Source organism: Eubalaena glacialis, chromosome 2 (assembly GCF_028564815.1).
Source record: "Eubalaena glacialis isolate mEubGla1 chromosome 2, mEubGla1.1.hap2.+ XY, whole genome shotgun sequence".
Taxonomy (NCBI): Eukaryota; Metazoa; Chordata; class Mammalia; order Artiodactyla; family Balaenidae; genus Eubalaena; species Eubalaena glacialis.
This window is the reverse complement of record NC_083717.1, coordinates 143,076,072-143,099,938: the sequence shown is the minus strand read 5'-3', so window position 1 is coordinate 143,099,938 and position 23,867 is coordinate 143,076,072. Positions and strand designations below refer to the sequence as shown.

At 35.4% G+C, this 23,867-nt stretch overlaps 1 protein-coding gene across 1 annotated transcript in view; it reads left to right on the top strand.

The window, feature by feature from the left end:
- The window catches only part of MDGA2 (MAM domain containing glycosylphosphatidylinositol anchor 2), an 811,172-nt gene that overhangs the window by 94,270 nt on the left and 693,035 nt on the right, over positions 1-23,867 (top strand). The window lies entirely within an intron of this gene.

Genomic DNA, 23,867 nt, shown 5'->3' with positions numbered 1-23,867 from the left:
ATGTGATTAATAAGATGCTACTTTTCCAGGGCTAGAAATAGTCTATGTCTATTATGCTGGATTCTCTATCCAACAGTTCATGCTTAACTGCTTGGAAAACACTCCCCAAAAGAATAATACTTATTTCTTCAGTGTTGTTATCTTAATCAAATCTCATATTATTTCATATTTTCATTCATAATTTGATGGAATTGATGTCTATTAATGTTTCCAGAAATATAAAGTAGGCAGAGAAGCAAATTCCTTAATGGATATATTCAGTTACAGAATTAAGTGCTAAATTAGAGAAATAATCAGCTGCAGAGGGATTGGTGATTGTTTTAAGGGATCTGTTCAAGGAAACACAAAACCATGGCAAATTAATTAAATTGATTCTTAGGATAATTTCTGCCTTTATTGATTTGGACTGAAGAAAATAATCAGGAGGTAAAGAGCATTTGTATCAAAATGCTAATCAAAGTTGAGGAAATTTATTTCTTATATGAAATTTAAATGAGTTTGCTGGTCTGCTTGGTTTATATTGCTGGATGATGCTACCAAGGCCAGAATTTTTAGTTCTATTTATATATAGGCTGGTTAATTTACACTGAGAGAAAAAAACCCACAACTTTTCTGCTTCTGTAGTTTGTATCCCCAACCCCAGCTTGTCATTTTCCCAGGAGTTGGGCTGGCTATCTTGAGTGTGGAGGTGATAAGATCTCCCAACCAAGAGACTTAAAGAGATTCTATGCTGCCTCTTCTAGGTTTCTGTGGAATTTCCATCTGAAGGATTGACTTGTGATTTGGTCCTTTGTAAGGCAACTCACCAGAAAGCTGAGTATTAAGTGAGGAATGCTACCAGTTCATCAGGTGAACCTCTTTAGTGACTAAGTCTAATGTTTTAACCAGGTCAGAATTTTAAAAAATTGTCCAGCCAAAACTTGAACCATATTTAAGGGATTGTTATAGTTAATAACATGATCACAAATATTTCTAAATCAAGTAAGGTATTATATGGCTAGGAATTATGAGGATTTCAACGCACAAAATGTGGCTCATGATTTATATAGCTTAAAGTTTGTATGAGGATGTTAGAAATATATGAGTGATTTTTGTAAAGTAATACAAATGACATATAGAGGTCAGAATTATTGTTAATGGTCATTGTACATACATGTACCTTGTATTTTGCAGAGAAGAGAACTAGCAAAGCAATGAATCTTAAGTATCAGAGGCAGTGCAGGAATTTGGAGGAGCAAGGGATGGGATGGGGTAGCCTAGGATTCTTTTTGAAACTTCTTCCTAAAGTAGGACAAGAGATGTGCTATTCAGAGGGAATAACGAGAATAAATAGTGGAGGCCAAAAACCAAATCCTGTATTATTGCTCCATTTGCTTTTTTAAATTGGACACATGAGAAAAGTACATATGTGTGTGCATAAGAATGTACTGTGCAAGTATGTGTGTGTGTGTGTTGATGTGTGCTGTACATTTTTAAGAGAAGATATGACTTCAGTTGAAAATTTGAAATGGAAATACAGAAAAAGACATTTTTGTCCCTTACAGTGTGAGACGTCATTTAATCTTCTAACAGCTCCATTAAAAGGATTTTATTATCTCTGTTTTACACTCAAGTATGCTAAGTTTGAGAGGTTAAGGAACTTTCCTAATGTGAACATGTGTCTAACTCCCAAATCTGTGTTGTTGTGTTGTAAGTAAGTGTTGGTATCTATCAGTTCCTTCACATAAAAAAAGCTTCCTCATTTTATTTTAATTTTTCCATTAATTCTGGGGCATACTTGAGAAAGAAGACAAGTTTTTTAGGATTAATTTTTTAAAGCAACTTACAACTGGATACTTTCTAATAATATATGTGGATAAAACTGTTCCTTTTTTCAATAAGTTGGATCATGTACAGAGTTAAACTTAATTTCATATTAAACATTTTTCCGTCCTCATCAGTAATGTGGTTTGTTTTGCCTAAACAGTTTATTCAACACTTCATTAATGTTCTTGCTTTGTGAGTATAACCAAAAATCTTTAAAAGCACTTTTAGTTTCCCATGCTTAAGATGAATCTTTTCTTAGAACTGATCTTTTTGAAATTAAGACATTAGACGTTATTACTTGCACATCAGTGGATACTGGACCTCAAGAGAGGGATCAATATCTGAAATGTACTTAAGTTTGAATTTTCAACTGGATTTTTCTTAAACTATATTTAATCAGTTAGGATGCTATGAACTGTAAGTAATGGAAATTCTGACAAAGGTAGCCTAAGCAATAGGGTATTTCTTATCTCCAGAATTTGTCAGTGCTCAAGAATTGTTGATTGAACCATATCGCGGGGGCCTTTCTATTTCTTTGCTCTGCCATCTTTGGTGTATTCGTCTTTTCCTCAGGCTCTTTTTCATGGTGATTGCAAGATGGCTGAAATCGTGACCTAGGACTGTGTGTTTTTTGGTTCATATTTAGTGAGAGACAGAGAACTTATCCCCCAACTATGGATAAATCGTCTCGTTTATCTGACTGGGCCAGACTAATAGCAGTTGCCATGTTAATGCCATACACTGGATAGCACAGAGTAATCAAGATCCATCCTCTAGAGGCAGTGATGGGGTAGATATCTGAACAAAACTGTGGATTGAAAGGAAGAAAACAATGATTAGATTTTGGTCCTAAACTCTGTATGTGTGCATTTAAAAAAAAATCCAGTATCAGTGTTACTCTGATATCAATCCTAGTTTTTCTATAGGATGTCTGATTATGAGAGAGAGTTATTTTGAAAAGCAAATAAAGGCATTAACAACAAAAGGAACACAAAATTGGGTTTTATTATTTATTTCAGTAATCAGCCAAGTTTATAACTAGAATGGCCGAAGTTTCATGCTTAGTTAAATGTGATAGAAGAAACTTATATACCAAAAGGAAGTAATAATCTCCAAATAGTGGCTTAGTTCATAAGCACTAAGTTAAAAAAAAGTATATATTTTATAACCAGCAAAGGAAATGCCATCTAAAATTGATCACATGAAAATTCTGCGTTTAAAAAATTTTTAACTCCAGCAATAATTTCAAATATGCCAGGCTTCCCCTATTATATACTATACCCATTGATAGAAAGATAAGTTTACCAGTCTACAAAGACTTCTTAACAGCAATTATCTAAACCTGCTTCATTTTTATTCTCCCCAGAGAAAAGAAGTTGAATCGTTTGGGGGACAATTTCTGTGATATGGGAATTGGAATAAATGACCATATAAATAGACTTTGAGTGGTCTGAATCATCTAACTACCTTTTCTAAAGACATATTTTGAAGTCTTTCTTTACCATGCAGAGAAAATGTTCTTTTTTTTTGGTTCTTTTTTTTCTTTTGCTAAAAATTGGTTATTAATCCATATCCTCTACTGTCATATTTATATTTAGATGTGGTTGTCACAAAAAGGAGTTCACAAATAATTGCATTTTGTTAAATTGGAATGATTCATTCAGTTTTATATTTTATTTTAAAATTTTAAAAAATGACTGATGGTGAATGCTTTAAGTGGACGGCAGTAAGGGAAGCTGAGCAGCCATAACACTCTGACTTGTAATACAGGAACAGAATTCCCTGGAACAGCAGTTGGTTGATGACTTTAGTCGATATAGACAGCCTGAGGTCCATAAAATCCACATGTGATTTTAAAACTTTTAACTTTAATGACCTTTCCGTGTCATCACTCAGGCAGGCTGGAACATAATCCATACTGTTAGGGCTCCAGCAGTACTGACCAGTGAAGAAAACAAGGACACTAGGATCCTGTGGAAACACGGGAGTGAGCTGAGGAGAAGTCTAAGGCTGGCTCCTTGTTTGGGGGCACTGGTATGGGAGTAGCCAGGAAAGTCCACAAATAGTATCCAGTTGCTGGGAGCATGCCAACAAGCAGAGGGACAGGAGGTTTTAGAGAATCTGACAATTAAAAGCAACATTCCAGCCAGGCCTAGGAGTAAAACAAATAAAATATACCTTACCAACACAAAGGACAAGATTTTGTTTGTTTATATATATATATATATATATATATATATATATATATTTATTTATTTATTTATTTATTATATAACATATATAATATATATTATGTTATATATATTCTATATATCTATATATTCTATATATATCATAATCTATATCTATGTATCTGCATATGCATACACAAAAACCAAACCAAAATAAAAAAGCCAACCAGACATAATGTCAAGTTAAGTGAGCTGCTCTTGCATTGGGGAAGTGGACTCAGAAGCCGTAGGCAAATGGCCTCAAAATGGTATGAGACACTCAACCCTCCCATTAATGCTAATACCATGTGAGCACTGGATCTTATAGAACAAGACTTAATTTCACCTTACTCATCGGTGTTTTGTCCATAGAGGACACTCCCTGTAGTGGGTGGAATGGGCTCAGAGAGGGGATGAGATTTAGCTTCTAGATGAAGAGTCCTGCTGCTTGGGCAAGCAAATGTTGAGTGGTTGCTAGAGTTTATATCTCACCATTTGGCATCTCTATAATAATGTATGATGTGTTTGTCCCTTAGTTGATAAGGACCTCATTTTAGCTAGTCATAGGTAAATCTCACCATTTCATTCTATTATAGATCTTGTTTGGGACAGGTTCTATAATAAGAATACATTGCAAATACTTGTATATGATGGATGTTTGAATTATGTTTTTAAATATTTTAAAATAATACTTTTTTAACCTTTTATCTATTATTTTATTCATTAATATTTTTCAAGTACTTATTTGACACATCTGCATAAAAACTTGAACAACTTCATGCAAAACTCTTTTGCAAGACCATATATATAATATACCTATACACACACACACACACACACACACACACACATACACACATATATAAACATATATATCTACACAGGTATATATAATTTTTTTTTTGATGTGGACCATTTTTAAAGTCTTTATTGAATTTGTTACAATATTGCTTCTGTTTGTGTTTTTGGTTTTTTTTTGGCCGTGAGGCATGTGGGGTCTTAGCTCCCTGACCAGGGATGGAACCTGCACCCCCTGCATTGGAAGGCACAGGCTTAACCACTGGACTGCCAGGGAAGTCCCTGGTATATATAATTTTTAAGAAAATGAAGTAAAATTTACAGATTATAGCTGTCTATTTTACTCCCTTAAGAAGGATAAAATATCTCCATGCAGGAAAATCTTTAATCAGGGTTCTTTGAGAAGTTCTATTATTAAAAACGATCATTTATCAGCACAAATTCACCCCTAGGTTTTATTACAACAGTCTTTATATAATGTATATTCCCTACCTGCCCTAAGGGAAAGAGTTAAATTTATATACACTTTTAAAAGTGCAAGCATATTATCATTGACTGGCAGGCAACACTTATTATAATAGAGTCAGAAAACTCATTAAAACGGACAAAGAAAATGTGCCTATATATGTTCTCCCTGAAGACAGAGGCTATTTATAAAATTCACTACTTAAGGGACTGCTTTCTTTTGTCAATTCACATCATTTATTCCTGAGATCCAGAGATGTTTACTCATTATTTTTGGAATCTTGACAGTTGTTCTTCATTTTGTTTAGGTATAAATAATGTACTCCCCCAGAAAACTGCATGGTGAGTTAGTCATTTTCAGTAAACATTACTTTTCTACTGAAAATATAACTTCCTCCAGATGCTGGGTTAAAATCAAAACTGGCATTATACCAGTCTACACCTAAAATTTGAGGATATCAAAGTGGATTTATTTTTTTTCTTACCCCTGCCCACCTCTACCACAGATTTTTTTAAAACCAGGATTGGAAGTTCTTTGAAAAATAATATTATTTTTTCGAAAGCATTATACTTTTATCCATAGGCATAGATAGAAATAGTCAGAGTCTTCATCCAGTGATAAATCTTGTTTTCTAAGGGTGCTGGAATCATGGTCTTATATATTATCAGCCTTCTTTCTGACACTGCTCTCCACTTGCCTTCATCTTCACTGTCAACTATCCCACAGGATTCTATTTTTTAAAAATTCATGACAGCTCATCTGTTTTAGAAATGTGATCATTCAGACTTATATCTGAATTATATAAGTGAAAGAATTTTAATGAAAAATGTGGGAAATCCAAAAATCAATTTATTTGACTTACAGCTTTGTTTGCAACTTTTTTATATGACAACGTGGAGAGGTGAGTTTTGCGTATACAAGCTAACAAAGGGAAGCCAAATCAAAATGTGTTAAAAATTACTTACAAATCAATCACTCACAAGTGCACGCACACACACACACACACACACACTCCAGTTATAGAACTGATCCAGGGTAATTATACTGCTTCCTAACGAACAGATCATTTGTTCAACATTATAGCCATAGTGCCTAACATAGAACATGGCACATATAGGTACGTAGTAAAAGTTTGTTGAATGAATGAATAAATTAATAGATGGATTTAGTTGGACACAATGTAAGATTTGTGAAGAATTTTGAAGTTTTGAACAATGACTCCAAGCTTCCTAGCATTGTATCTGCCCTCCCTCCCTCCCTGTCCCACCTCAACCTGCCCAGGTACTGGAAATGTCATCTCTCCTTCTCTGGTTCTTTTTTGTTGTTGTTCTCTAGTCCTTAAGGCCTGTGCGTAGGGGTTTTTTCTCACAATTGATTTGTGAGCCTGGACTATCAGGAAGTTGTATAGACCTAACACTTCAGACGAGGGATGTTAAAACCAAATCAATTGACCTTTTTTTTTTAAACGAATTATACATTTAGTGTAAATTTTCCCCAGAGATAAGGTGACAAACCAATATCTGAAATGTCCCTAATCTTATTAGGATGTTTATAATCAGTTAAATACTAAAATTTGTCCATCCTCAAATTTTTGTGAATTTTCCTTCCATTCTCAGTGATTCTCATTTTCACTGGCTCAGTATTGCTCTGTTTTCTTTTCTAGAAAAAGTGTCTCTTGAAATGTAGAAATAGTATTTTAAAAAAGCCTCTTAAACATCACTATGATGGATTCTTACTTATACTCCTACTTATGAGTCTTCCTCTGGAGGATAAAATGTCAAGCGGCCCTAGCATATATATTGGTCAGAACAAAGATGCTGTGTCCTTCCCAGATTTAGGAGTATATATTCTTAGTTCCATATTGCGCCTGATTTTGTTAGTCTCTCTTACGCACAACTCACAAACTCTTCACCATCCCACACGCCAGTTTCCATGAGCATGCGATCCCAATGACTAATAACGTTGCAGTGCTGAGGAATGAAAAACAATGGAAAGTCAAGGTTTCTGGGTTCTAATTCTAGTGCTAGTGCCAGCTAGCTGTATGACCTTGGTTTAAAATATTAGAGAGAGATTTGCCTTCAGTTTGCCAATTGAAGCCAGAGAAAGCATTGGTGATCCCCCCTTTTTTTTTTCTCAGTCAGTCGGTGAGAACGTACATAGTATTAAGCCTATCTCTTGTCGCCACCTTGTACTCTGACAAAGGCAACAGCCCTGTTCTAATAATCTGCTTCCTGTAACATTTATAGGATGTAACTCAGCATTCAGAATGTTGTTTTTGGCTGAGTTGAACTTATTTATTTGTATAGATTTGGCCTTATTCTGCAATTCTACCAGGGAAAAATTAGAAAAGAGAAATATGAAAAAAAAGAAAAGAGAGGTGAAATAGATAGTGCCATAGCAGCTTGTGGCAAATAACTTTTGCCCTCAGTTTCCACATCAGTGAAAGAAAGGAACTAAAGGAAGTGATTGCTAAGGCCACTTCCAAATATGAACTTCTAAGATTCTGCATTTGAATATAACCAAAGTATCCTGAGGTAGTGGGTTTGGATAGAAAGAGTCCAATTTCAACCACTGACTCTTAGGTGAAAAGGGAAACTAATATCTTCATCTTTAAAAATCAGAAGATTGGATCAGCTCATGTTAAAGCACTTATTATTTTAAAAATTATCATGAATACAGTCGGGGAACAGAGATTTATTAAAAAGTGCTGATAGTAAATTTGGCCTGCTCCTTGGAAACTTTCCGAAAGAATCATTATTAATTTTTCAGCCATCCACTGTAACTGTATGTGCACATCTTCATCTGTCTGGGATAGTTTAGTTCTAATGCTGCTGGGGTGGTTTATGAAGACAAGATGATTTTTCATGGGTTTTTTTTTTGTATTCCTCTGAGCTTCTGTTTCTGTTCTTATATACAAACATACTCAAAAACAAACAAACATACATTTCAAAAAATAGTCTTCAAAGTTATTTTTTCCAGCAACAAAATTTCCATCCATATCTCTGTTTTCCTGTGAAATAAAATAAACTACTAGGTGTGCAATAGACTCATCATCAGGCAGTCAGATGGCAAATGTAGAGTGTAGCTCAGAGAAAGAAAATCAGCCCAAATCAGTAACACCTGTAATGGAACTCCCACTCTGAAACCCAGGACACAGGCATCCAGGGAATCAAATACCCTTCATAATGGAGAGTGATTTCAGCAACTGAACACTCATTGAAAGAAAATGGATTTCTTAAATGATAACAGAAGAAAAATAATAGGGGAAGGGTTAAAACAGCAAGTTTGGACTAAAGTGCATAGAATTGCCATACCCCACACCTGAAAATAAATAGAATGCTTGACTTCATTTCATCTGTGACTTTGCTATTAGGAAAGGATAGGGTATTTGCATATTTTCTTCATGATTAGTAAACAAATATTTATTGAACACCTAATATATAGAAAACAACAGAAAGTTCTAGAGATGCAATAAAGTATAAGAAAACATATATCCTTATATATTATAAACAAGTAAGTTACAATTCTGTGAAGTCTTTGATGAATGATTCTGGGTGAGTGCAGATCAATGTGGAATGAGACAGCAAAATTGTGTGGGAGATATTGGACTTGAACTGGTCCTTCAGATAACTTAAATTTCAATAATATGGGATTGCCTAAATAAATTAATTCATGTGCATTCAATGGACTATAATGACACTATTAAAATGTTTTTGACAAATGGTTAATGACTTGATAATGTATTTAAAATTAAGTATATTTTTCTTTATTATAAATTACATCTTATAGTATTGCTATATGTGTGTATGCATATGTATATATACATGTATATGTATATAGCTACTTGTATGTATATGTGTATGCATAGGAAAAAAATCAGAAATATTCCAAAATATTGATAATATTGAGACAGAGGTGACAGTTTCTTTTTACCTTTTGGTATTTTCCAAAACTTTTCTAATGATCACATAATTATTTCAAAAAAGGAGCTATTTAAAAATTTAACAAATAATAAAGGTATCAAACATTTTACATGTTATTTATTTATATCAAATAATGATACAAATTATTGAATACCTAGCAGGGTTCCAAGTGGCTGATGGTAATACACTAGTTGACTTCCAGACATCCCATGCCTCATCACCATAGTTTAAAAATATTTATTAGGCATTTACTCTGTGTCACTACGTTTCTTGTTACTAGGAAGCGGTGAAAAAAATAGACAAAATCCTTTGCCATGATGGAGATTACATTCTAGTGGGGAGAGTTAGGTAATGATAATGAAAACAGAAAAAAAGTATAGTATATCAAATGTTAAATGTATAGACAAAATAAAGCAACGAAGTGGCATGAAGAGTGCTGGGGGAGAGGTTAGGGCTGCATTTTAAAATAAGATGTAAGGCAAGGTCTCACTCAGAGGGTAGTAGTTGAGCAAAGATCTGAATTGTTTGAGGGAGCCAGCCAGCCAGCCAGCCTGCCAGCAGATATCTGAGGGAGGAGAAATCCACGAATGGAAGGAAAGTAAGTGCAAAGATCCTGAGGCAAGAGCTTGCTTAGTGTGTTTGAGGTACATAAAGGAGCTAAATGCAGGGTGAAAATGGCAAGGTTGAAGTGGTAAGAGATTGTATCATGTTTTGTAAGCCATTGTAAAGAATTTGACTGTTACTCTGAGTAAAAAAATAAGCTATTGGTGGATATGATCTGATTTATTTTTCTTTCTCTTATTTTTTAAAAGGATATAAAGATAAAGACCAGTTATAAGGCTATTGCAATAGCATGGTTTTGTGGTGGGGAGTGATGGTGGCATGGACCAGTGAAGAAGGGATAGAAATTATGAGATGTGATCAGATTCTGCATATATTTTGACATAACATATAGGAGTTGCTGAAGGAATGGATACTGTGGTATGAGACAAAGAAAGGAATCAGGGTTTACTCCAATAAATTTGTTGTATTTGGTCTGGACAATAGGAGGCATGTAGTTGCAATTTACTGAGGCTGGTGAGACTGTGGGGAAGTTTTTTTGGTTGAGATATATCATGAACCCAGTTTTAGACATTGATTTGGAAGTGCCTATTTAATATCCAGGTTGAATGAATGAGTAGACAGTTGGATAGTCAAGTCCGAATTTCAGGGGAGAGGTCCCAGCTGGAGAAATACTTTTGGGAATAGTCAGTTGGGATGGTATTTAAGAATCTGGATTTAGATAAGATCTCTGGTGGAGTGAGTGCTTATCCAGTAGGATCACGGAAGCACTGTAATATATAGGGTCAGTGAAATGAGACAAAAGGACTAAGCTGGAATGGTGAGGGAGGAGGAAAGAGAACTAGGAGAGCTGAAGTCTCGAAATATTATTTTTACACTAATTTAAAAATAAACTCCAAATGACAATAACTCTTTCAAAAATGAAGTATACCTTCCTATAGGAAAACAGAAAAATAACTTGAGTCCTTTTGTAATTACTATTGTTGATGTTATTTCTACTGCTGCTTCTCCCTTTCCTCTTACACATACAATAATTTCTTCAATAAAGATAGAGTATATTGGGAAAGGACAAATGGGAATTGATTTTTTTTAATTTTTAAATTTTATTTTTTTTTAACATCTTTATTGGAGTATAATTGCTTTACATTGCTGTGTTAGTTTCTGCTGTATAACAAAGTGGGTCAGCTATACGTATATGGGAATTGATTTTTTACCTCATGAGTATTTCATAAAAAAGAAGACATTAGTAGACATTTTTAGAAATATGCTTACAACTTCTTTTGATCTTGTTTGTTTTGCTTTCCAGTCTGTCAAGAAATAGTTATGAACATATTGTAATACTAAGGTCTTGGGAGACTTGGCTTTGAGTCTATTTCTATTGCGTTCTATTTTGTGTCTTAATTCTTGGGAGACACTAGATTGTAAAATATAGAAAACATCTAATAATGCAGAAACCCTTCATTGGAGATTAATGCTAGATCAGATTTGGGGGAAATGTTGGGATCATTACAGTAAGATGCCAAAGACACCCTTTGTTTAAATAAAATGCCATTAAAGTATTGCACGGAGACTCAGAGGAGCAATATGTACATACTTAGGTGGGTTGTGAAGACTTGAGAACATCACAATATTTATCCTGAACTGCAGCTGCATGCAGTAGAGATGTTTTGATAAACAAAAGCATAGAAAGCAAAAATGTTTATCCCTGGGCAAAGAGCAGGCTCAGTGATTTCTGAGCTGGTAATCAGACATCATTCTAATAGGTTAAAGGCTGGTCTGTGATAAAAGGCAAAAGGAAAACCACCACCTAAGCTGTCTGCAGGCAGAATTTAAAGGTATGTATATTTTGAGAATTTTTTGAACCAAAAACAAATGGTATCCTCTGAATTATATTAAATAACTAATAATTATAGTTTTAGTTTAGTTTGGAAGATGTCATATTGTGCTTAATTTCTTCATAAACTTCTTTTGATTTGCATCTTTACTTAAAATTTAAAATATATTTAATAAATTAATATTAAACATACATGTTTCTCATTTCAACAAATACTTTAGATGATGAAAACACTCCAAAAGCAAAAATGGATGAGACGCTGTGCTTTGAAAAGACTGGGTTGGTTTTCCTCCTTGTGCTGCATAGGGACCCATGTAGCTGGATGGCCAAGAGTCGGCTTGGAAAGGGTGAGGATTCTGAGAGAGACTCTACCATTCTCTCAGTGTGCACCTTGGGCCAATCTCTGGACTTTAAATTCAATGAGGGAGTGTTTTCTTGATATGTTATCTGGTTATCAAAAATGAGATCACCCTAGGCAGAATTGGATATAACTTGTAACAGAGAAAAACCATTGTCGCTTCTGGCAATGCTCACATAATTCCAGGAATTCTGCCTTGCTGCTAAATGCGAGGACAATGACTGTTTACAAAGACACAGTCTCATGAAGACTATGGTGAGGCAGAAATTTGGTCATATTTATTTGTGAATTAAATAGTGAATTAAAAAGTGAAAAAATATCAGTCAGTGAATCATGTTTTGACTTATGTAACATCTAAGGATTACTGTAATTTTGCTTTTTCTTCACCAAATTTTCAGTTTTACTGGTGGGTTGTTTGCAGGTACTATGGATACAGGTTTAATGTCTTGCAATATCAGTGGCTGTGATAGCAATTTTCTATTTATAGAGCATAGCCTTTATATGCTTGATGTTATTGATTCTGAAGAAGGTGATGGAAGTATTAACATATCGAGCTGGCTTGCCAAACACACTGTACTGTATCTTATAGCCACATCCATTAACATGGGTTTATATTCACTATAAACATGTTTATAACATGGGTTTTATATTCACTAAGAAGTCACAAGTAACGAAAAGAAAATTCTATTTAGCCTTTAATCCCTTGTTTAGAAATGATCACTAAATAGCTTTAGAAAACATTTTATACGATCAACTCTGCTAGGGTATGGGTATGGGTAGCTGGGAGTGGGAATCAATAAAATTTAGAAAGGCAGGGAGAGTTGCTGATTTACAGTTATGAGTTCCAGTTGGAATATGTCGAGATTATGAGGCCAGAAGGGCATCAAGAAAGTGATACCAAGCAAAAAGTTAAAAATACATGCTGATAATTTACAAATGGGTTTAAGAGTTGAGAAATAGATTTGGGGGAGAGACTATGAATATAAATTCATCAGGTTGGGTTGCCATAAAAACATACCACAGACATGGTGGCTTATTTTCTCACAGTTCTGGAGGATGGAAGTCTGAGATCAGGGTGCCAATACCGTCAGTTTCTGGTGAGAGCTGTCTTCCTACTTGTAGATGGCTGCCTTCTCACCACGTGCTCACGTGGCCTTTCCTTGGTACGTATGGGTGGAGAGAGAGAGCCCTCTGGTGTTTCTTCTTATAAGGCCACTAATCCTATTGAATCAGAGCCCCACTCTTACATACTCATTTAACTTTGATTATACCCTTACAGGCCCTCTCTCCAGTTACATTGGGAGTTAGGGATTCAACATATAAATTGGATGGGAGGAGACAATTCAGTCCATAACAGTAGCCAAAGGCAGGGAAGAGGTGGAATCACTGATGCTTTAAGTATAAAGAAATGACCCAAAGGAAAGGTCTGGCAGTCAAGAGTAATGAGGACTAAAGAAAACCATTGACTGTAGATATTAAGATGTCATAATGAGAGAAGCACTTCTGGAAAAACAAATAAGGATTTCCAAAAAGTTAGCTGTTCCATTAGAGAAAGAGAGAGATGGGGGGTGGGGAGCAGAGGGGATACTGGTAAAACCTGTCAACCTGAACTTTTTCAGAACTCTGGAAATCAATCAGAGTTGCAGCAATACAAGGAGTATTTATTCAAGAAAGACCTCTGAATATCATAAGAACGGAGAGCTTAGTGGCACTTTTTTTTTTACCTTCTCTATTTATCTCCCTTTCCCTACCTTCACAGTACCTATGAAAATCATCAGCCAAACATGGTAGCTATAAGAACCCATAGCCTATCAACCATTGGAAGGGTAAGACAGTTTTAGAGCCCCTTGAAAAGCTTCATCCCTTAAACAATCTACATACTTAATAGAATGACCAAAATCTAGAAGACTGACAACACCAAATACTGTTGGGATGTGGTGCAATGGGAACTCTCATATATTACTGGTGGGAATGAAAAATGGTACAGCCATTTTGGAAGATAGTTTGGTGGTTTCCTACAAAAGTAAACATACTCTTACCATGTGATCCAGCAATCATCCTCCTTGGTATTTACTCAAAGGAGTTGAAAAAATACGTCCACAGAAAAAACTGTACATGGATGTTTATAGCAGCTTCATTCATAATTGCCAAGATATGGAAGCACTAAGATGTCCTTCAGTAGGTGTATGGATAACTAAACAGTAGTACATTTTCCAAGACAGTGGAATATTATTCAGTGCTAAAAAGAAATCAGTTATCAAGCCATGGAAAGCCAATCTGAAAAGGATATATAATTTATGATTCCAACCAAATGACATTCTGGAAAAGGCAAAACTATGGAGACATTAAAAATATCAGTGTTTTCTACACTTTGGAGATAAGGAGAGGGATGAATGGATGGAACACAGATTTTTAGGACAGTAAAAGTACTCTTTATTATACTATAATTATGGATACTTCTCATCATTTGGACATTTGTCCAAACCCATAGGATGTACAACACCAAGAATGAATCCTAAGGTAAACTTCAGATTTTTTGTGATTATATGTATCAATGTTGGATCACTAATGTTAACAAATGTACCACTTTCGTGGGGGATGTTGATAATATGGGAGGGTATGCATATACGGCGACAAGGAGTAGAGGAGAAATCTCTGTACCTTCATCTCCATTTTACTGTGAACCTAAAACTGCTCAAAAAAAAAAAAAAAAAGGCTTAAAAAAAAGCTTCATCCCCACTGAATTGTCACTATTTGACCTGTCTGGCAGATCTCTGGAAAAGCCTATTAGTAGGGCCTATCTTAATTTGACCTGAGTCAAGAGGTCATTTAGTGAGGACCAAGGACTTGGTTGAAAAAATTCAGCTGCAGTTGTTAACAATTGAAATGGTGATACCAGTTGGGAAAAACAAGAGGCTGACCAAAATCTTAAAAAGAAAACCTGAGGAATAAGATGTCCATGGGGGGATGTGAAGCTCTCTGCCATATTCCTGGAGATCCAGAAGCCCACAGCCATAAGCATAGCTGTGTGCATGCCCAGGAAGTAATTCAGAAGGTTTTATTTTCTTACCTCTGGCTGAAAGCTTTGCACAAACAGGAAGTGAAGGCTCAGACAGAGTGCATATGGCTAATTCACTTTGTTGTACAACAGAAACTAACACAGCATTGTGAAGCAATTATACTCCAATAAAGATGTATAAAAAAAAAATGCTGGGGTTTTACAGGCATGTCTCCAAACATACACACACACACAGAGCTCCTTTTCAAAGGTTTAGAAACGTATTGGTTCAATGAATTTAAGCAAATCTCTGTCCTATCATTGGCTGCTCACTAAACTAAGCAGAAACTTCAATGACTACACATGACAAAGAATACAGACTTTCTAGAATTAGTCTAGAAGATTCATTAAACAAACAGCAGCACCAAAAAACTGTCAGGATGGGGATCTGATTTATTAAATTGTAGTATCAACAACAAAAAGTATGGCCCATATACAGGTTTAAAAAAGTCAAAAGAAACCATCCCTGAGGAAGCTCAGATGATGAACTCCCCCCTCCCCTCCCCCAAAAAAACCCTTTAAACCAGCTATTAATAATATATTAATAATATATTCACCAAGCTAAAACTATTATATAAAAACTAAAATGAAAAATTCACTAGTGGGGGGCTTCCCTGGTGGTGCAGTGGTTAAGAATCCGCCTGCCAATGCAGGGGACAAGGGTTCGATCCCTGGTCCGGGAAGATCCCACATGCTGTGGAGCAAATAAGCCAGTGCACCACAACTACTGAGCCTGCACTCTAGAGCCCGTGAGCCACAACTACTGAGCCCACATGCTCTAGGGCCTGTGCTCCACAACAAGAGAAGCCACCGCGATGAGAAGCCCGTACACCACAACAAAGAGTAGCCCCTGCTCGCTACAACTAGAGAAAGCCCACACGCAGCAATGAAGACTGAATGCAGCCAATAAATAAATAAATAAATAAACTTATTTAAAAAAAAAATTCACTAGTGGGGCTCAACAGCAGATTTGAGCTGGCAGAAGAAGTGTAAACTCAAAGATAGATAAATTGAGATTATCCAGTCTGAAGAACAGAAAGAAGAAAGAAAAATGAGCAGAGCCTCAGAAACCTGTGAGACACCATCAAGTGTTCTAAGATGTACATAATAGGAATCCTATAAGGAGAAGAGAAAGGGCCAGGAAGAATGTTTGAAGAAGTGATGGCTAAAACTCCCCAAATTTGATGAAAAATGTTGATCTACATACCAATTCCAAGTGGAATAAACTCAAAGAATTCCATACCTACACACATTATAGTTATACTGTCAAAAGACAAAGACAAAGAGGGAATCTTAAATGTACCAAGAGAAAGCACCTCATAATACATGCAAAGGATTCCCAGTAAGACTTTCAGCTGCCTTGATTAGGAACCATGGAGGCCAGAAGAGAGTGGAATGACATATTCAAAGTACTGAAAGAAACAAATTGTCAACCAAGAATTCTATATCCAGCCAAACTATCCTTTAAAATTAAGGAGAAATTAAGAAATCCCCAGAAAAACAAATTGAGAGAATTTGTCAACAGTAGACATGCTCTGCAAAATAAAGTACAAAGTCCTAACCCAAATCCACATGTAGAAATAAAGAGCACAGGAAAACAATAACTGCATACATGCATAAAAAAGACAGGAAGATCATGTTTTTGTTTGTAACTATTCTCCTATTTGACTTAAAAGACAAATGTGTAAAGCAATAGTTTTAAAACTTTGTTGATGGGTTTATAATATATGAAGTTGTAACTTGTATGACAGTTTTAGCACAAAGCAGGGGAGGGGCAAACAGAGCTATATTGGAGCAAAATTTTTTCATACTTTGAAATTGAGTTGGTATTAGTCCTAACTAGATGGTTTTAAATTAAGATGTTAATTACAAACCCCAAGGCAACTACTGAGAAAATCATTCAAAAAATATAAAGAACATCAAAGGAATTAAAATTGTACACTAAATAATATCTAGTTAACACAAAAGTAGAGAATAATGGAAGAATTGAGGAAGAAAGTGACATAAGGTGTATAAAAACAAAAAACATAATGATAGATGTAAGCTCGATTTTATTGTTAATTACATTGAATGTAAATTGATTACAGATCTCAATCAAAATTAAAAATCAAAAAATAAACCACAAAGGAAATTAGAAAACACTGAGATGAATGAAATGAAGACACCACATACCAAAATGTACTTGATGCTGCTAAAGCAGTACTTATAGCTGTAAATAACTATATTAAAAAAGAAAATATCCTTAAATCAATAACTTTTTACCTTAAGAAACCAGAAAAAAAAAGAGCAGACTAAATGGAGAGCAATCAGAAGGAAGGAAAAAATGAAGGTTAGAATGGAAACAAATGAAACAAGGAATGGAAAAACACTAGAGAACATCAACAAAACTAAAAATTGCTTCTTTTAAAAGATCCAAAATTGCCAAACCTATAGCTAGAATGACCAAGGAAAAAAAGAGGAGACTTAAATTACTAAAGCAAGGAATGAAAAAAGGGACATCACTATTGACTTTGTAGAAATTAAAAGGTTTATCAGGAAATACTATTGCATCATATATCTTTGGTTGCTGTCTTTATCACAAATTTAGTGCCCAAAACAACACAGACTTATTATTTTACAGTTCTTTAGTTCCAAAGTCTGAAATGACTCTCACTGGGTTAAAAGCAAGGTATCAGCCAGGCTGCATTCCTTTCTGGAGGCTTTAGGGGAGTACCAGTTTCCTTGCTCTTTCTAGCTTCTATAGGGTGCCCACATTTCTTTTTGGCCCTCTTCATTCTCCTCTTCCTGTGATGGAGGTATTCTCCTTTCACATCAGTCTGACCTCTTCTTTTGCCTTCCTATTCCATGTTTAACGACCCTAGTGATTATATTGGGCCCTCCTGGATAATCCAGAATACTCTCACTATTTTAAGGTCAACTGGTTAGCAACTTTTATTTCTTCTGCTACCTTAATTTCCCTTTGCCATTCAAGGTAAAATATTCACAGGTTCACAGGTTCGTGGGCATCTTTGGAGGGCTGTTATTCTGCCTACCAAAATGATAAAACTGGATGCCAATGAAGTAGATAACCTAGATGAAATCGAAAAAATCCCTATAAAGATACAAACTACTGAAACTGACTTTAGAAGAAATAGAAAAACCTGAATATATATATAACAAGTAAATAGATTTTTACTTTTGGGAAGAATTTTTAAAATTCCAACAAAGGAAAGCCTAGGTACACATAGCTTCATTGGTGATCTACCAAAGTCTTAAATGAGAATTAATAATATTCCTTCACAAATTCTTTTCCTATCCCCCCCCCAAAAAAAAGAGTAGGAAATACTTTCCAACTTATTTTCTGAGGTCAGTGTTACCTGAAACCAAAACTGGATAGACATCACAATAAAATTAAAGGCCAATATCTCTTATGAGTATAGATGAAAAAAATCAACAGAATGCTGGCAAACCAAATCAAGAAGCATTTATAAAAGATTATACAGCATGACAAATGGGATTTATCACAGGAGTTTAAGGTTGATTCAACATCTGAAAATCAATCAATATTAGTAAACAACAAAAAATTACATGATCATTTCAATAAATACATAAAAGTGTTTGACAAAATCCATAACATTTTAAAATTCAGGTAAACAGAAGGAGAGGGCAGTAAACTTTAAAGGAGTAAAAGAATCATAGATAAGTCCTGTGAGAACTGGAATGAAGGGAAGAAACTGAGAGAGAAATAAAAAATATAAGTAAGGGAGCATAATTTGATCATTTTATTTCATGTGAAAAAATACAACTTTCTTTAAATACAGATACATTGCTTTGAATTGATTGATTGCTGGTATTATCAAATTAAAACTGTATAATTATCCAATTTATGTACATAAGTGCTTTTCCTCCTCCAAAGTTTGCATGACATTCTAACCCAAGCCAGATCTGAGTTAGGTCTGTGCTGATTCTGTGATTAGAAAATATCAAAACTGCATATTTTCAGCCTTGACCCTCTCAGTCATGAGAGTTGGCCTGTGCCTGGCTGAAGTGTTCATGGTTTTCTCATTTGTCAGCCCATGGTAGTTTTTCAGCCTTTGTTGAATGGTTACAAAATTGTCACAATATTTAAAATATGTGAACTTGATTCGTCTGCTTCAACAATTTGATTGTTGCCTCTAAAACTCATATCTGAGGCTGTTATTTTTTTGTCAGTTCTAGCATAAAATGTTTTGAATATTATCTTTATTAGAGAATTTGACTTTTATAGGTTTTGTTCCCTAGTATCTAGAAACCTTAAGCTCCTAGAAATTCAAGAAAATATTATTGAGAGGTTCTTAGCCTTCTTTTCAGTGTATCAAAAGTACTAATAAAAGCCTACATTTACCTATCATAAGGCTACAAAGAATACCTAAGGAATCAAGATCATTCATTTAAAAATATATTCATGCAATGTGGAAATACAATGCTATAGTTAGATCCTGCTGAGTAGAAGCCCTGACTGTATGTCTGCCTGTCTTTCTATTTATATGTTAAAACTGGAAAACTAATGTTGTTTCAAAATCAAATAAGTTGGTAAAAAAAAAAATCTCTTTAAGAAAAATCTCTCTTAAAAAGGCAATATAGAAGTCGTAAACGAAAGGCTTCAGATATTGCAATGCCTACCTCCTTAGGTTGGAGAAGATGTGGAAAAATATATCAATATGTAAATCAAATTTTATGTTTAAAGGAATGATTAGCATCTACTTTAAAAATTGACAAATATTCAGCATTATGGGTTTATTAATTATTTTTAGATTGTCATGGCAAACTTATAAATAGTACATCTCAACTAGTATCTTTTGTTTGCATGTAAAGGTTTCCAGGTGTGGTGTAGTTTTTGTTTGCCTGTGTCCAGTGATAATGAATAATTATCAAAAATGGTTCCTCAAATCTAGAGAGATAAGTTTAAAATAAAAACATTAGGGGTGATGAGAGTTAATGTATGCATGCTAGAAAATATTCTAAGCATTTTTCTTTCCTTGTGAACTCAGGAAATCATTACAGCCACTCTATTATCAAATGAGATGGGAAGGACCAGAGAGGTAAAGGAGCATGCAGAGGTGTGCAGCTAGTAAGTGGCTGAACTGAGATTTGAATCCAGACAAGCAGGCCTTCATTCATAATCATTATAGTACTCTGCAATTTTTTCTTTTCTTTCATTTAGACAAAACATCTCTCATTCCTCTTTCCTTTCAACTTTACCAACATCCCCGAAGTAAATGCATTAAAAATAGGTTAAAAATGTATTCTTTTAGGAAAAGTATATCTAGATTTTATGGCATTAAAATTGTTGGAGGTTATTCACGTGCTTCCATTTTTTCCCTGTCTGGTATAACAGACACATAGTTAATGCTTACATTACTCAGATAGATGAGCAAGTTCAGACATTTTTTTTAAGAAATATTATGTGAAAGTTGGACTCAAATATAGCAAGACTGATCTCTCATTCTGCACATGAAAATTAATCTCATTATTACCATGGCTGTAGCAGTAGCAGATTTTTAAAGGACACCACTGATCATAGCAGTATCTTTACATTTAGCTTCTGCAAAGAATTACATTTGACACAGTTTTAAAGTATAAAATAATCTCGTTTAAAACTTGTTTAGGGACTTCCCTGGTGGCACAGTGGTTAGGAATCTGCCTGCCAATGCAGGGGACACGGGTTCGATCCCTTGCCCGGGAGGATCCCACATGCTCCAGAGAAACTAAGCCCATGCACCACAACTACTGAGCCTGCACTCTAGAGCCCGTGAGCCACAACTCCTGAGCCCGCGTGCTTCAACTACTGAAGCCCGCATGCCTGGGGCCCATGCTCCACAACAAGAGAAGCCACTGCAATGAGAAGCCCGCACACTGCAGCGAAGAGTGGCCCCTGCTCGCTGCAACTAGTGAAAGCCTGCCTGTAGCAACAAAGACCCAATTCAGCCAAAAATAAATAATAAATAAATTAATTAATTTTTTAAAAACTTGTTTAAAAATCACCTTGCTTCTTTGAGACTGAAGACATTATTATTCACGGAAATGAGGTTATATTGTTGGCAATATGTTATTATCCCATTTAAAGGACTATGTGTGTGTGTACATAATTTAAATAAATTTATTTGGCAATTATTATGGTTAACGGTAAGGTATAAATTCTTTTTGTATTACTACTAAGATTATGAATATGAAATTTAGCTTTAGAAAATATATACTACTATTAACAGTTTTTATTGTATGTATTCAGAATGGTGATGAAACAATTTTCTACAAAGAATAACCATTCTTTTAGATCTTTAGAGCTATTGATACCATCCACATATGTACCACAAATAAAGAGAATTGAGGTTTTGTTTGCTATTTTTTTTTTTGCTATTTTATTTATTTATTTATTTATTTATTTTTGGCTGTGTTGGGTCTTCGTTTCTGTGCGAGGGCTTTCTCTAGTTGCGGCGAGCGGGGGCCACTCTTCATCGCGGTGCGTGGGCCTCTCACTGTCGCGGCCTCTCTTGTTGCGGAGCACAGGCTCCAGACGCGCAGGCTCAGTAGTTGTGGCTCATGGGCCTAGTTGCTCCGCGGCATGTGGGATCTTCCCAGACCAGGGCTCAAACCCGTGTCCCCTGGATTGGCAGGCAGACTCTCAACCACTGTGCCACCAGGGAAGCCCTGCTTGTTTGTTTTTAATCCCAGTGCTTTTGCTCTGCTCACATTTGCTCTATGACAAATAAAAATTTCTGAACTTGGAACTAAGGATGTGGTTTATAACCAAACTTGAACAAAGATTACTGGTCCATCTGATTATTTGACTAGTTTTCTTATCATCATTCTTAAATGAATATATAAACATATTTTTATTTAAAATATGCCATACGCAAGATATTATAACATGTAAGCTAACTTAATTCTCAGACGTAAATCTTCATTTAAAAAGCACTAAGTTAATGTGTTTTCTCATTTTAAACCACAGTGTGGTTGTATATTTGTATTAATGGGCAGTAATAGCAACAGTATGTGATACTCGGTGGTTATTGCCTTCTCTCTTCAGTGCTAAATATTTTGGATTTATCATATTTAATAATAACAACCATAGGTAAAGTGAGGGATATAATTTATATCCATTTACAAATACTCAACTGATACTTACAGAATTTAACTAACTTGCTCACGGGCGTACCAGGAGGAAGCACAAGGCCAGATTTTAAATCGAAGACTTCTTACTCTAGAACCTCTGTATTTAACCTATTTTGAACTTTGAATGAATTTCAGAAAGCAATAACCAGCTTTCATGCTTTTACGTGGATAAACCTGGGAATGTCAAGTAGTTGTGAAAATACCATTTCTGTATCAGCTACAGCCAGTTCATCTCCTACCATCCCACTTCCTTGGCATCGCTGATTCCCAACTCCTACTCTCCCCTCTTTGTATTCTCTCCAGGCCAAGTCCTGGGGGAAAACTCATGAAAGCACCTGGGAAAAGAAAAGAGGAAAGATGAGGTAGTAGAGGAGAGCAAATTCCTAGTCTCCTCATTCAGTCTTTGCTTCTTTTGCGCATCAACAAAGTGATACAAAGTGTAGGTACAAGGATGAAAAGGCAAAGGGCCAGTGTTCAGAGGTTTCACAACCTGTAATTAATGCGGCAATTGCTGACTGCAGTTCTGTCCATGTTAACTACTGCCTTTTATTGCAGTCCTGCCCGTCTTCTGTCCTGAAATGCCTAAAATATACTGAACCCAGTTTTTCTCTAAGATGTAGCTGAGTCTTAATTCATTCTCTAATGTACAAAAGCCCACTACAAAATTTATCTATTATTTAGCTTTCACTATCTTATAAAGAAAAAAATAGGTTAGGACTAAAATGGAGCTGTTTTCTTCTAGAATCCCTTTAAGTAATTTGTGTGAGACACCTTCATTAAAAACTTACGGGCTTTGCTTCAGGAAAGTATACCTTGAAGAGAATTTGTGAAAACACGCGGTGCAGTTCCTTTGTGAGTTACAGAGGGTAATCTTTTTTGAAAAAGAAGTGAGAATTTAACATTAATTCATTCAGTTTACTGTGAGCCTAAAATGAACCAGATACTGTTCTAGGCACTAGGTCTCAAAGTGAACAATGTTAAAGGCCTTGGCTTTATGGAGGTTCACTGAAGAAAAGAAAGAGGCTAACCCAGGAAGTAGAGGAACCAAGAAACACTTTTGAGGTTTTAAAGTAATCTGAAGCCCCAGACACACAGCCCCAGTTCTGGAGCTCTCCTCCCCCGCTACTCTTCTGGGATATCCAGACCCCTTGTCAAAACCAAAGGGGCTTCCCTCTGTGGCTTTTATGAGTTTCCATTTCTAATGGAGACAGAGGAAAAGTTCTTCATATGTGTGGAATAAATGCTTGACATCCCAACTAAGGGCTTTGAATTTGTCTTCCCATAGAAATGTGACGGTTCTCTTCATAGTCAATGGATATTGCCGCCTGCTCCAATAGTATTATGACCTAAGTAGATTCTGTGAGTCAACAGAGATGTATGTAGGTTTATATATAAACAAAGACACAACCTCAAATGAGTGCAGATATATTCCTATTACTCTTGGAAACATATATTCAGAAGCAAATATTACATAAAATCGGTCCACATTATTAATTGATGAATAATTGCATGTTCTATGCTTCCCCATTGTGACCAGCTGACCTCCTTGAGTGCTTTCTGCCAGGACTCTTCCCATCATACCCAGTTACATGCTGCTCTCAGACTGTGCCTTGTTAGTTTGCATTTCTTGTCTTTGCCAGATTGTCGTCCCTGTTAAGCGCTATCATTTTGCCTGAACCATGTTTTCCAAGTTCATATTAAAAGGAACCTCCTATGTAAAAT